At 43.1% G+C, this 15,198-nt stretch overlaps 1 protein-coding gene across 1 annotated transcript in view; it reads right to left on the bottom strand.

Moving 5' to 3' along the window:
• TBX1 (T-box transcription factor 1) overlaps positions 1-15,198 on the bottom strand; it is a 138,918-nt gene that overhangs the window by 112,576 nt on the left and 11,144 nt on the right. Inside the window, exon 2 of the mRNA XM_085238482.1 lies at positions 7,682-7,964. The gene's annotated coding sequence lies outside the window, so the exon portion shown is untranslated. The remainder of the gene's footprint in view (positions 1-7,681; positions 7,965-15,198) is intronic.

The raw sequence follows: 15,198 nt of genomic DNA, 5'->3' as shown, positions 1-15,198 counted from the left end.
CAGCCACCCTGCAGCACCTGGCAGTGGGGCAAAGCCTGCATGTACTGCTTCCTCTGCTTTGTTGTGAAAGAGGAAGGGGAGCAGCTGATCATTTTTTCTCTCTGGCTGTATCAGAGAAGTAATCAAACAGTTGTTGAAAGTTGGGAAGGACGGTGTTGGAGCAGGAGAGGGAGAAAGGACCATGTGTTAACCTAACTGATAAGCTTTGCCCAGCCACAGCTCAGCCTGCCTCGCAGGTGGCATGATGGGCATGCAGGGTTTGTTCTTAGCAGTTCACCTGCTGCTGGCTTTCATCACGTTTTATTCAGTTATTCTGTTTATCTGTGAGGCCTATTGTCATCACCTCCGTGCTGCAGGGCAGGTCTCAAGTGCGCAGCGGTCTGCAGATCACACGTGGCACAGCCACCAGCACTGCCAGTAGGCAGGAGCTCCTCCTTCCCCCCGTTTATGAAAATTGCTTCCTTTGCTGATGGTGATAAATGCAGGCAAACAAACACCGCTCAGCCTGTTAAGCTAGTCTTTCTCCTCAGGACTTGAATCGTGTGGAATAGTCAAAGCATTATAAACAGACTTAATTTCCAGTAATGAAGCTGGAATAGACGTGAGCAGTTCTGAGTACCATGTGATGACAGGTTCTGTTATGGTATTATTGGATCAATGGAGGTACTAAGCATGGCCACTGTTTTCAGGTGGAAGTCACAAAAAGACCATTTTCCATCTTTGGAACATCCATTTTCAGATGTACATGTCCAGTTGAGCCACCTACATTTTCACAGGACTTTTGGACTGCTATCTCAATTACACTCAATAACACAGAGCCCATTGGAGATTCCATAACAGGAGATGGCATCCCACCTAACCCAGTTCTGTATATTTTCTGCAGAAGGAAGCATAATTGAGCAGACGTAATGCCAGATTTGTAAAGAAGCACCAGAGAGGAAGAAAGCAGACCATGGAAGGAAATGGGACTGTTTAGCACTGTGTCCTTAGGAAGATTAACTAAAATACAAAGTGTCATTCTGTAGAGTGAAAACATCATCTGAGAAGGCCTTAGCTTAGAAGGCCTTCTCTTTACCAACTGCAGTCTTTATCAAGCTCTTTGGAGTATGGCTCAACCAACACTGAACAGATCAGTAAAGGTGGGATTTCCCAGGTCTCCTAGATGTCAGTGACACTTAGCACTGCTAGCAATGGCTTTGCAGATGCACCCTGGATAGCAGTTGCCCTGCTCACTGTGGCACCTCGTTACTGAATTTTGTACCTTGAGCAGCTCACATGCACTGCCAGCTTTATGACTGCTGCAGCAGTTCAGCTGTAGAGCTCAGCACATGGAGAGACGGGGCACACGGGACATGCCATCGCACAATTAACAGAGGGACACAGCAGCACCACCAAGCGCAGGCTTTCCAGTGCCATCTCTAACCAGTATTGCTAATGGTAGCTCCACCTACATTCAAACTTTTCTCTACATTAGGTACTTCTCCCTTTCTGCTCTTGGTTCTTGTGCAACAGTGGTGAGCTCTCAGACCTGTTAAATGCACAGCCCTGTGGCCAGCCTAGACCACAGCTGCTCGGCCATGCTCAGGGCTAACAGCGTGCAGCTGCCAAGTGCAGAGTCAGCCTCCGAGAGCCCTGCCATGGGTTTTAGTGGGATTTACTGCACTGAAACGCAGAAAATTTCGTTGCCTTTAGGATTAGTCTCTTTGTTTGCACTTAGAGCAGGGCATACTGTCTGTGTGTGCTTCACTGTGCACGGTGCTCTGTCCTTCGGTTATCACCACCAGGAACTTCTGTCCACAGGAGGTGCACAGTTTTAATTCCTTCAGTCAACAGTCACTGCAGCTGATGGTTTCCAAATGCTATTGGAGCAAAGACCATCAGCAATTTTATGACAAGTAACCTAGCCTGGCTAAATTTGTACTGATTATGGATTGACCACAGATCCTCCAATACAGACCAACACCACTATAGTACAGGATTTTTATAGTGCTCTTTGAATTAGAAAGTAATCTTGTCATTTGAGTTATTTTAAGTTTCCATTATAAACAGTGAATAACAAGAATGAAGCAAGGTAGGCTGAGGAAATTGCATGAGCAATGCAGCCCTCACTTTCCACTGCAGCCACCAGAAACTCTCCAGAGAGCCCAGCTGCACTGACAAGTAGCGTCCCGCAAGAATAACAGATAAACACACACGCTTCCCATGTCACTGGATGCTATATTTATTCTGACGAGAACCATCCATTTTCTTCTGTCCTCCTCTGTGTCACATTAGTGAGGTTTTATAAAGCAAGGCAGGGAACAGGTTTATGGACTCCTAACTGCACTGCACCGTACCCAGATTTGTTCGTATTGGTTACAAATGACCTCAAGGTCTTCCGTTATAGGCTAATGTCTGCAGCTTTCTGACCTCCAGATGTGCTTGAGGAAGAGCTGCAGTAAATCAGAGCAGCACTTCAATGCAGAGGAAAAAAGTCTCTATTTGCCAGTGGGAGAGGAAGGATTCTGGCTGGGCTGCTGATGGGGAACCTGTTCTCAGCTGCTCAAAAAACTCTGCAGTCAGAAGTGAACTTTGTATTTGTATTTGTCAGTGAGGGACTGTTGCAGTGAAGCAGGAGGACAGTAAGCCTGGCTGCAGTTCTCCTTCCACCTAGGCAGGCAGGAGAAAGCACAACTCACTTCATACGGCGGGTCCTGTGTACGCAGGCTAACTTCTGCAGCTGACTGGTACCAACATGGGCTACAGCAAATACTACTGAAATGATAGCAGTGTGTGTTCATCTGCTTTGAGTCACTGCTAATGTCACTAGAGCCAGACACACTGCAACAGCCTGAAGAGAAGTTACTGAACTCGCAGCATGAAGGACACTAGCTTGTTTGGGCCGCCTCACCAGTGGTTTTTGGGATGCCATCTGAGGACCTGAGGAGTCTGCAGTGGTGAGAATGGCCAGTGTGATCACCTTCGTAAAGAGAAGGTCTCTTTGGAAATTCTTGATGGCAAGTTAGAATCCAGAAGTGGAGACTGACTGTCTTTGCAAGCCAGGGTATGTGGAGATGTCTATGCAGGCCACTGCTTGGCATAGCCAAGCTGCATAATACCTTTATCTGAAAGATGTCTGGTCTCACACACCTGCTCTGTCATGGAGCAAAGTCTGTATTTCAGAGGCCTGCACTAAGGTCTATAGTCAATCCTTACCACTCTTCTTACCAGAAGGATACGAAAAGTCTACACGGTCCTAGAGGAAATTAGTTGCAGCAGAGTCAAACTGAGGGTGCCATTATATACCTTGTGCACCACAGCATGTAGGATTATAGGAGGAAGCAATAACGTAACCGCAAAACACCACGGTTGCAAATCGTCTCAACCACAAGCGGTTCTCCTCAGGAGCGTGGAAAGAAAATTTACCACATCCTCTCTGCAGACAAGCGGAGCCCAGGAGAGGGTATGGAGCAGGAAGAGCATGTTGCAGAGCAGAGCTCCTCTCTGCAGGACCTGCAGTCAGTGGGGGATTTCAAAACTAGTAACAAGCAGCTCTTGGGGAGCTGGAAATGAAAAAGCAGCCAATCAGCCTGATCAGCACTGAAGAGGACTTCAAAATACAACACGCCTTCTATATCCCTCATCTTGGGAGGAAGAACAACATCCAACCAAAAACAAACAAACAAAAAACAAACAAACAAAAAAAACCCACACACACAAAAAAAAACACAGAGCAGAAAAAGGAGCACAAGGACTTTCAGTGTAATCAAATGCATCATGTACCTAAAAAATATTCTGATTTATCATACACATGTATAAAATGGTCACTTTGTATATGTTGGTTTTTTTGTTTTTTTTTTTACTTCTGCCCAGCTCCATAACAAATAATGCAGTTTTACTCTCCCATAACTGTCTCTTGGCTCCCTCTGCACATTCCAGCGCAGTGGTATCACAAGCAGGCTGCAGTAAGGACTTAACTTGATCTGGCTGATCTTGTCAATGGCCAACCTAGTATTATTCTCTGATGTATCAAGACTAACTCTCCAGGGGAAGAAGGATGTAACATCCAGCAATAGGCGAGGCTCTGTCCTTGAGGATACAGGAATTAGTATCAGAAACAGTATCTTTTTTGAACAGAGATGAAGTCCAAGACATGCAAGACCCGGAGCCAATGGTGAAGCATTACATCCCGGTAACAACTTGCCAGGTAACCTGGAGACGTTTTTTGTGCTTTATATGCTTTCACTTCAGTGAGGAGTATTTGTTCAGCCAGTCAGAGACAGGCCCAGACAGAAACCTCATAATTGCAGAATGACAAATCTTGGAAATGTCTACAGATGCATTCAAACTTCACAATTCTGGCCCAAGTTTTATCTACATAAGGACCAGTAATTTTTAACATGCAGATTAGAGGCTCAAGCAACCCCAGAAATTGAGACACAGCAGAAATAGCAGCATGTCTGTAGACAAGCAATAAAGCACACACACAACAGCATCAGTGCGGGGCTGGAAGCCTGGATCCCAAGCCAGCCTGGTCAGAGCAAATGTGGCAGCCCACTTCTCAGCATCTCTGTTTAAGTGCTTGTTTGCTCCTTGCTTGGTGTTTCAAAAGTACCAAGTCACAAGATCCAGCCCTGCCACTTCTGTCACATTTCACTTGACAACTGTCCCTCTTCCACACTGTGATAACGACTTTGAAATTCACTTGGTGTTGCAGTTTCCTTCCTGTTTCTCTCAACAGCTTCACAAATGATTGTCAACACATGCACAACAATAGTTGATAGACAATAGTCTATCATCAGCAGATAAGCACGAAGTGCACAGGAACCAGTGTCCACATGGTGATTCCCAAACACAGATTTGCATGCATTAAAAAATGCATAGAATAAATAATTCCAGTGGAAACAGGCAGTCAGAATTCTGTTATTTTGGGGTACAGGTTCTGAATGTTGTGCTGATCAATGCCCTGAAGTTATGCAGACAGACCTTGCAAAACAGAAGTCTAAGCCAGGCAGATCCCAGCTTTTCTAAAAGAGATAACTGGTCTATAACTGATCTATATCACGGCTGTGGCACTGTTGACACAGTCACTGGGGGTTTACCTTCTGCTGTGTCTGAAGGAAGCAGCAGGACCACAGGCCAGATCACTAAATATCCATAAAACGATGTGACATTTAAGCCCCAAGCCAGAAACCTGTATGCATACACCACCAAACCTGTGCTTGATGACAGCTTATCTGAGTTCTAGAAGACTTTTCCTACAGAATTAGGAATCATGTTCTTAAGAGATTATTTATCTTTCAGTTTCTTATCTTCATCAGTGGAAAAATGGATTCAAATATTTCTCTAACAACAACAACAACAACAACAAAACGAAAAATCCTCAAACAAATAGCAAAATAAGGCCCAAATAGAAACCCAGTGTCTTTGAATTAGATACATGTAATGCCAGTTTCATGTCGTGACAGCTCAAAATCCCTGGGCTGCCCATTAAGACACTGCCTGAAATAGCGTAAAAGTGGCAACAGTTGTGTATCCAAGACCAGCATTAGCAAGGCTATCAGCTCACAGCACGCTGTTTGTGGCAGTGAAGATATCCTTGCTTTTCTCTGCCTCATCTGTTCTCAGAGCACTGTGATAGGAGCGTTGGTTTAAAGTCAGAATCATGCAACAGCCAGGTTTATAGCACGAGCAGGTATCAGAGAGGGTTAGGGGGAACGTGCACGCTGTGGCACCAAGCTTCTACAGCATTGCCCAGGCAAGGAGCCCAGCCAGCAGCGTGCTGGGGAAACCCTCCTGGACACAGCAGGCAGGAGGGCCGTGCCAAGGGACTCCTCATTCCCCTTCCGTAAGCCCTGCATAAATCCCCTGGAAATGTCTTTCGTTCCTCTGTGTTTTTTTTAAGAAAGCAGTTTTCTTTCACAAGCATACCTGTCAGTCACTGTGTAAGAACAAAATGTGGATGGTTACACAGGCACTGCCAACATCAGAGGCATGTCGACTTGTGCCAGAATCTTAAAGTCTCTAAAATAGGAATAAATGCAATTCAAGTGTGCAAAGTAGCTTTTCTGCGTATAAGAATAGATTAAATTTGACAGCTTTGAAAACCTGATAGTGTCAGTGAAATCCTGCTACTGTGAAGGCAACCAATCTTTGCTCTTTCCCACAATACATCATTTAAAAACCTGTTTGCTGACTGTTTTTACAGTTATTGTAAAAGTGAGAAAACTTCCAGATTCACACTTCTCGTATTTTCTTTTGCCACAGAGAATTTTACTGCAATTAGTCTGGTTTGTAATGGAAAACAGATGAAAGTACAAACGAAATCAAAACCTTGTCACATATCTAAGACATTTTTCATGCCATGCAGCCCAAGAAGTTTTCCCAAAACCAACAACATTAAATTAAATGCTCAAATATTTCAGCCAGACCCAGTGAAAGCAGATTAAACTTAAATTTAAACAAGAAGTTAAAAGATTTTTCCTTCTCCTCACCTGCCAAGTCCTCAAAGTTCAGGGCTCTGTGTTCCTCTGTCAGCACTTAGGGCAGAAACACCTAGAGCTGAGAGGAGACATTTCCTCCTCACAGGCATTATTCATTATTTCTGAAGTGTCGACAATTGTCTTCAACACTGCACCACGCATACAAACAGAGTCCCTGCCCCAGCGAATTTCCAGTCGAGACTGTTACCTTTGTTCTGCTTTGGTGTATCACCACAAATCTCTGCAGGGCACCGCAGAGCGCAGTCCACCTCTAACCAGCAGTTTTCCACTGGATTAAATAGGAGTTGAACCAGGCGCAGCCAGACAAAGTTACAGCAGGACAAAGCTGAGTTCTCAGCATACGAGCAAACAGCAAAAGAACCAATTCTCAACAGTTTTGTTCTAAATTAAAAGTATATTTCAGTATTTTCACATGTAATACATTTTGAGACCATAAAGAGTTCCCCTTTACTCTAACTTTCAACCACAGCACCATTACAGATCAACCAGCAGTAGGTCATCTCTGAACCAAGGCAAACTGGCAGCTACAGTAACAGCTCCTACTGGTGGAAGTTGGTAACGGTTCTGCCAAGGCATTTCACACACTTCAAATGAGTATTTTCTCTGACATTTTGAAAGTCCTCCAGTGTTCCTGCAGGTAGCATTCAAAGTTTAATCCACGTTCACATTTCTGCATCTCGAAATGGCTGCACTCAGGTACTATCCTGGCTTTTCCCTGGCTGCATCTTGTGGAAGAGTGAGCAGAGGCGCACAGCCCTGTGCCCTTACGCACACATACACCTACTAATGCCCAACAGATCATAGGAGGAGAATACCGAATAGAGATACTGCCCTTCTCATTTATGCTTTAGATATGTTTTTGTCTATGTTCTCACGTAAGCCAAACTTTATTTTAAACCTGCTAATAGCTAATTATTGCTGTTCCAGCAGCATTTGGATCCTCAAGTAAAACTCATTCCAGCTAAGAGCAGGATAGACATTACTGTTGTGACTGGGGAATGAAACAACTTAAAACCATAGCAAACCAAACTTGAGCATTAGCACATCCAGATGTCACAAAAGCACCTTATGGCAGCTTATGGCCTCACTATGCCATAAACCAGGCTTTAAACCATACACGATATGAAAAGACTCAGCAAACTACAGCTCCAAAAGGCATATTCCCTCCGAGTCCCCACCAAAACTCTTCTCAAGCCTACCTGGTGTTGTCTTCTGGTATGGAAGGATGAGAAACTGCTGTCCTGCTCATCACATTTTGGTGATCCGCCCTCTTTCAGACAAGACACAGCCATTAACTGCTATTAATATCCAGGCAAGATGCTGATTCCTCTCCTGTCCTCCAGTTTAGAAGTGCTTCCTGCAGTTGTCCATGATTGCAAGTAACATTTTCCCAATTAGATCAGAGAAGTCCTTCTCCCTCCAGGAAAAGTCATCCAAGTGGTTTCCTTCCTCTTCCTCAACTACTTGGCTCAGTCAGCCACCCTGGAAAGCAAAGATGAAGGTCATGAGATTTGTGAACCACATCCAGTTTACTGTTAAACACAAATGAACCCCACAGAAATTTGCTATGGTAATTCTTACCTCCAATCCAAGCAAATTGTTCCATAACCTTTTTAAATAGAAAATGACACAATACTGTTTTTGTTGTTGTTGTTTTCCTATTTCATTGATATTTCCAAAACAAACACGTATATACAGTTAGAATTACAAAGTATCACATCTACTTACCTGGAAACACTGCTTGGGCATTTGATAGAGCATCTACTTGTCTACATCAAAATATTTACTGAAATTCCTGAACAAAATGTTTAATATTTATTAAAGTTTTAGCTTGTTCTTAACTTTCTTTTATTTATTTGGAAAAGCATAACCTCTGTTGCCTTGTCTTTTGTCATATCACACTACTGATTCCATACTACATGCAGAGACAACAGGACCAGACACAATTCTCAGCTGGGTTCAATGTACAACACAAGAGAATCTCTTTCCATCCTAGAACTACCTATTTGCTTTGAAGGCACCGTGGAAACAAGCCTGGTATCAAACAGGCTACTTGGATAAGAAAGAGTTTTGGCCACACCTTTCAGATGGGAACGGAGTGTTTCAAGGTGTATTAGATTCAGATTATCACGAAGATACCATGAAGATCACATTCAAACTTCAGTTTTTAAATGCTTAAAGGGTTCTGAACACTCAGACTCAGAGAGCAGCCTAAGTTCTATATGGAAGCTGCCTTAGGCTTGGTTCTGAGGAACCATGGACTGACTAGAGACCCTGGAAAGTCTCTGGGGAAAAGAGACTTGTATGGTCTACATTCTCACCATCCAGAAATAACTTCTCACTCCCTGCCTCCCTTTTACTGCCTCCTGCCTCCCACTCATTTATTTCCCATAAAGGTTGTTTCCAGACACAATTGATTTGAAACCTCAGATTATTCTGTTAAAATTGCTGACTTTGGAGCTGAGACCCCAAGCCAGATTGGGACAATCCCCTCAGGTCCTTTCTCCAACTAATTTATAGAAAGTTTTGTTGAGACAAGAAGTTATGGTCTGTAAAAGGCTTGCTGTCAGCCTCTCATAAAACCCTAGCACCCTGTCAGAGAAGGGCCAGAGCCTGGGAAGAAAGTTTCAGCAGTGATCAGCTGGTTTCCAGATGGGTGGCCTTCCACACACTGTCCAATCCCACGAGTCCAATAAACCATCCCCAATCTTGCACTTTGAAAAAACAAAGACACAAACCCTCCTCTGCTCTCAGTTAGGGCTTTATAAACATGTTCCCAGTCTCCGTGTCAAATTTTTCAAGGAGAAATTCACTCTGCTGTCTCTCCTTTTTGCTCTCTTTGCGTGCACGTGGTAGCCCCTTTTGCTCCCGTTTCTCACTTTCATATGGGGTAGGAGGAGCTGTATCATGATTTACCTCCTCCTGGGTTGTTTCATCAGAAATAAAAAAGGGGGAAAATAAGCCAGAAAGTTGAAGGATTGGCCTCCAAGGTATAAAACCACCCACATGAGGCAATGTTTGCTCTCAGTCTGGCATAAATTCTCTGCTGTTCTGCCCTCTACAGCTTAACAAACCAAAAAGCACGTGATTAAATATGCAAACGGTTTGTCGGCAACTCTGGCAGTCAGAAAACAAAGTACTGCTGACTAATTAAGTGAGGATGCCACAGAACCGAAGTGCTACTGCTCAGAGGACCTGGATTGGATTTTAATGCTGGTGTCTCAGCATTAAAAGCAAGTTCAGCTTGCATTTCAGACCTTGATTTTAGCTTGACTGACTTCTCAGTAGGGAAATCTCTGTGAGCCTCTAGACAGCTAGTTAATCAGCTTCTGTGTCCATCTGTCTATATTAATTGTAGTGTGAATAATTTTCCCTGTATTTAGCTCAAATCCCCCTTTTACTTTCAGATCACTACTCTTACTGATATCTTCCACTTCAGCAGTGCCAGAATTTCATGTCTGGCATTACCCTGAAGGGAACCAGGAATGGTTGTTGTGGCTTTTGAGCCTGGTAGACATCTCAAGAGCCAGTATTCAGGCTTTGGACTTTCTCTACAAAGCTGCAGCTTTAAGCCAGTTTTGTTCGCTGTCTAAACTCAGTCTATAAACATGTTTATATCCAAATAGAATCTATTAGGACTGTTTTCTCACCTGGCCAATCGAAGTGGATAGTCTGCTGAAAACATCAATTCAGTATCCTTGTCCTTGACCAAGAAAACCCCGAACAACTATCATGGTAGAAATCATGAGGAAATGAACAGAGAACAGAATAGAAAACTTCCTTGTGCACTTTGTGAGCCTTGGTGGCTGCCTCCTGTGCTCCAAAAAGTAGAAGTAATCCATGAAACATACAGCAAATGCAATAAGTATGAAAAGAATATAGCTTGAATGTAAGGTGAAACCAAAGAGATGGAACTTTTCAGTTGGAAAGGAGACAAGTAAGGAGGAATACAGTAGAGGTCTGTAATGAATCGGCAAACATGATTTACTGGTTGTCCAGGCTAGACGGACCATTCTTAATCTTAAATTGAACATATGCTTAAGTATGGGGCTCAGACAAAGCTCAGGCTCTGTTGTTATCTCAAACACCCTTGGCCAACTTCATCTTTGAAATTTTACTCAGCTCAGAAAAGAACAACCCAGAAGCCCAATTTCATGCCCTGATTCTTGAGCAGCAGCACAATGTGGTAATGGCTCGGTGACTAACACTGCCTGGGAACACTTCCACCCCTCTAAATGCTTTTCATTGAAAAATGATTCATGCAAAAGGCACAGGTGTTGTTAGGCCAGTGTGTTGCTAGATCCTTCATGGCACAAAAAATTCTTAGCCTACAATATCTGAAAAGCTTCTTTTAAATTCCACAATTGTCCATATGCACAAATTGAAAAAATATTGTCCTCCTTGTTTTCCTTCTACGTAACACCCTATGGCAAAGCATTCTGCAAAACTGAGACACATTTTTGTGAACAATCCCACAGGAATAGGTCTGTAGATATTAATACATTTTGCTAGAAGTAAATGTATGCAGAATTGAGAGTATCTCAAAATTGCAATTTTCATTTCAGTAAAAAAAAAACTCTTTAAATCATAACCAAACAACATCCAAGTAAATTACTTTTGTTTCTGTAATGCTGAGCTTCTCTGTAATAGCCACGTGCCACTTCTTCAATGAGAACAATGCGTAACTCCTCATCATTTCTGTGAAATAACCATTATAAAGTCGAGATTTGCTCACCGTGACTTAGAGCCTCACTGAAGGCTATGAGCAGTTTCCCACAGACTTCAATCTCAGATTTGACCAAATCTTTAAATAAAAACAAAGTGTCCCGCAAACAGTTATAGCAATTTCCATCAAAACCAAATGTGTGTGCCTCAGGAGCGCTGAGAATATTAGAACAAGGAATCTTTGGTGGGAGCCTAGAGAAACCTCGTGGTGTAGGATCTGGGCTACCACTGCATTTTTACAGGCGTAACATTCCCTCATGAGGTACACTGAAAACTGGAGCTCCTTTGCAAAGGATTAATGCTTCACAGCCACTATTAAAAAGCTTTCACGCTGAGGTTCAGGATTGCCCCAGAATGCTATGATCAATATTTCCCTCTCCACCTGAAGTGTTTGGCACAGATTTTAAAGTACAGTGGAGTTTTCCAGGGTGCAGCCATCACTCCCATGCTCTCTCTGGAGTGACTACTGGAAGCCAAAAGCATTTAAGTAAAGCTAGATAAAATCAGCAGCACCCAATGTGGGTTCTTTCTGGTTTCCTGCAAGTAAACAGACATGTTTACAAGGGGCTGTACATTCACATCAATCATAACGTGACTTTGTTTACAGTAGAGGAATTTCCTGCAGGCTTTTGCTGTCCTGGTTTCTTTCTTTTTGTATTTACTTTTGTTCAAGTGCAATTTTAAAAAGCCATAGTACTCCAGCTCAGTTCAAAATGTGACACACTGAAATCTGAGGCAGGTAATAATTCATGCCCAGATTTAGTTGTTCTTTTTCTTGTTTGTTTGTTTAAGCTAACACACACCTCTGCATTAAAAAGCCACTTTTCTCTACCCATCCAATTCATCTACACCTGGCAAGAAAGCAGCTTTGATTTGTCTCTCCATAAAGAACTGCTTTCCTCATCAAGCCCACAAAACACCAGGAGCCCACATGACATGGGGATTGGGCTTTTATTTCAGGCATCTAAGAGACAGATCCCTCAGAGGAATTTAAGTCAAAATGTTATTGAATGCAAATGAAAGACTAGCATTAATATCAGCTGAGCAGCCAGGGATTAAGAACTTCTGTTGCCATGAATCAGAGTGAACCAATTCTTCACCCTTTGATAGAATAAAGACTAGTTGACTTCACTGGGGATTTAATTTGAAGAACTGCTGCAGAATTTGGCTGCAGACTTCAGAATTTGGCCAGAAAAATGTTTCTAAATAGCAAGTTCTTCATTTTCTATAAATCATTTTCAAAGAATCTGACTCCTACAATACTCATCTTCACTTTTCCTCTCAGATTCCTCCCTACAGCCCCAGCTGTGCCAGAGAAGCAGCCTGCTTTTCTCAAGGCGCAGGGATGTGTGGGGCACAGCAAGGACAGCCTACACCCTACACATGCTTCTTGCCCGCAGTGCTTGTTCTCCATTCTGCTACGTGATGTGACCACGTATTAGCTCAGTGTGGTTTATTGTTCCTGAGTGTAACTGAGCATTAACAGCTCAAACAGGAAGTATGAGAAAAACCTCTCCTTTGATATTCCACAAAGGCCAATAAAGAGAGAAGAACTAGAATGGGAAGTACAGACCCAGAAGTTTGCTGAGAAAAGAACAGACCACAATTTCAGAGTGACAAAAGAGGGAAATGTGACCTCCCCATTTGCCCTTTCAGGTAAGAGAAGTTTGCCAGAGAAACATGAACAGGGCCCACACGAATATGAGGCTTTGAGAGTAGCTTCCAATGAACAAGCCATGATTCAGTATAAAAATCAGCCTAGTACAGGCTGTCTTTGTTAGCATCTGTTAGCGAGAATGTCAGCTAATCAATACATTTTTATTGCCAGATACCTACAGGGCTGGAAAAGACAGTATTTCTGACATTATTATCATTATTATCAGTGTTCTTTTTACAGCTCATCTTTCTGGAAGCATTTTTCCTTCGCCTTGTGTGGCATCATTACTCATCTTCACCAATGCTTATCTAGCTCCATCAGTCTGCAAATGCCCATCCAGAGAACTGTGTCCCTCTAGACACGGTTCACTAAGCTCACACAACTAACCCTATCCTCCCCATCACTTCATCCTACAGATTTTCACCTGCAGTTTGGTCAGGATTCAGCACGTTATAATGGCAAGCACCCTGCAGATGACTCGCTTTGTCCCCACAGAACAGTTCCCTGCTCTAGGCAAAGAAAGGGAAAAGCTGTGACTTGGCAGTGCACAACAAACAAACCTTCCTAGTCCTGTAATTCAATTTACAAAGCAGCACCTCGTACCACATTTGTGCATCGCAGGTGAATAGAGCCACAAGCCATATCTGTTAGCAGCCCTTGCTTCAACCACAGACTTCTACAGAGCTATTTAGCACAGTGGAGAATACATGTGAGCAAGCCTGGAGCTGCCTCCTGGAAACTTCCCAGCCTTTCTTCTTGCTTTTCCAGACACCTCTTTTCTCTTCCCTAGTATCACTGTGTTTTTCTCTCTCTCACACTGGCAGAGCCTGGGGTTCTTCAGCACTTCTTGCTTTTGAGGAATCCCAGCTGCACACACGCAGCACAGAGATTAACTGGCAAATGGTGCTGAGCCCCAGGTGCTTCTCTGTACCTTCACTGGAGGGTGTGCAGTGCAGGGAACTGGCTGCTTGCAGCCAACTGGGAGCCCTGCAATCTCCTTCTGCCACTGACCTCTGGGCGTTCAGAAAGTCACTCATCTCTTCCCATACGCCAGGAAAATCAAGCACCACTGTGCCTCGTCACTTGGGATAATGCACTGCCCTCAGTAACTAACAACCTGCTGCCGTGTGGGCCACGGTGACTCCGAGTTTACAAAATATATCAGCAGAATCAATACCGAGTATATAGAATAAATTAGTTCCAGACTGCTCTCTGAAAGGAATAAAATCAAGGGAAAAATTGCCTACTGTCATTTTTAGTCAATTGAGTAAGGCAATATCAATTAAAACGGAGATGCAGCAAGTATTACCATGCATGCTCTGGAAAACACATCTATATCAATAGTATCTTGGAATAACATATTTAAGAGAATTAATTTAATTCTGAATACTATCTTGCCTCAGGACCAGTTTCTATTTGTCCCAAGACATGTTGAAACAATAAAGAACATTTTCTTACCAAGCCCCTGCAAAAAAATTTCTCTAAAGGCTTTAAAAAATTGGCAAAAAGCCTTCTGCAGCAGAAATTGAAATCTTCCTTGTCACATAATCATCACACTGCCTTGAAAAATTAATAAGGATGTAGGTGATTTAGAAAAACATATAGCTTTAAAGTGAGATGCTTTTCTGGGAAAGACAAGCAACCAAACTGCCTTTGGGTTTAGAAATGGAAAACTCTGAACAAAACTTCTGAGTATCCTCTCAGAGTAAAGAGCAAACAGAGGATTTCCATAACTGCTTGCACTACGCACAGTGAAGCACACGCTGTACCTGGCATGTAGGTTGTGTTGTGTTCATTTAGCTGCACGACAGTGAAATTTTTGGGCTCCTAGCTGCTAATACAACGCAAAGGATCACCAGGTATTTAGAAGATGTAGAAACACACCTCAGTGTATTTCACACCACAGTGAGCACAGGAGCAGTTAACATTCAACAAATCTACGTTAACAAATCTAGCAGATCACCTAGATATCCCTGGATAAAACTCCAGTGGGCTGACCAAGAAGAGGAGATACTCTGAATTACGTCTGGCTGCAGCTTTTCTTTCTCTGAAGAAAAGGGACTGAACTGTAAGAAAAGAGGAGGCTTACTTCTGTGAAGCTCTTGGAGCAGTATCTGCCACACAGCAGATACTCAGGAAGAAGAAACGTAACCCTTGCGTTCCATGTGCCCTGATATTCTGGATGAAAACACTAGACAGTAGCTTGACATTCATCATCTTCCAAAGGCAAAATGCAAGTTCTGGCAAGGCCTCTGTATATGGCCATTTTTCAGTGGGAAAGCCTGTAGCAGCTGTCTAGCAATATGCAGGGTACTTACGGACTTACACAGGGTA

This window comes from Meleagris gallopavo, chromosome 17 (genome assembly GCF_905368555.1).
Source record: "Meleagris gallopavo chromosome 17, MGAL_WU_HG_1.1, whole genome shotgun sequence".
Lineage (NCBI taxonomy): Eukaryota > Metazoa > Chordata > Aves > Galliformes > Phasianidae > Meleagris > Meleagris gallopavo.
Note: the sequence above shows the minus strand (reverse complement) of the source record. Positions and strands in the feature narration are given on the sequence as shown.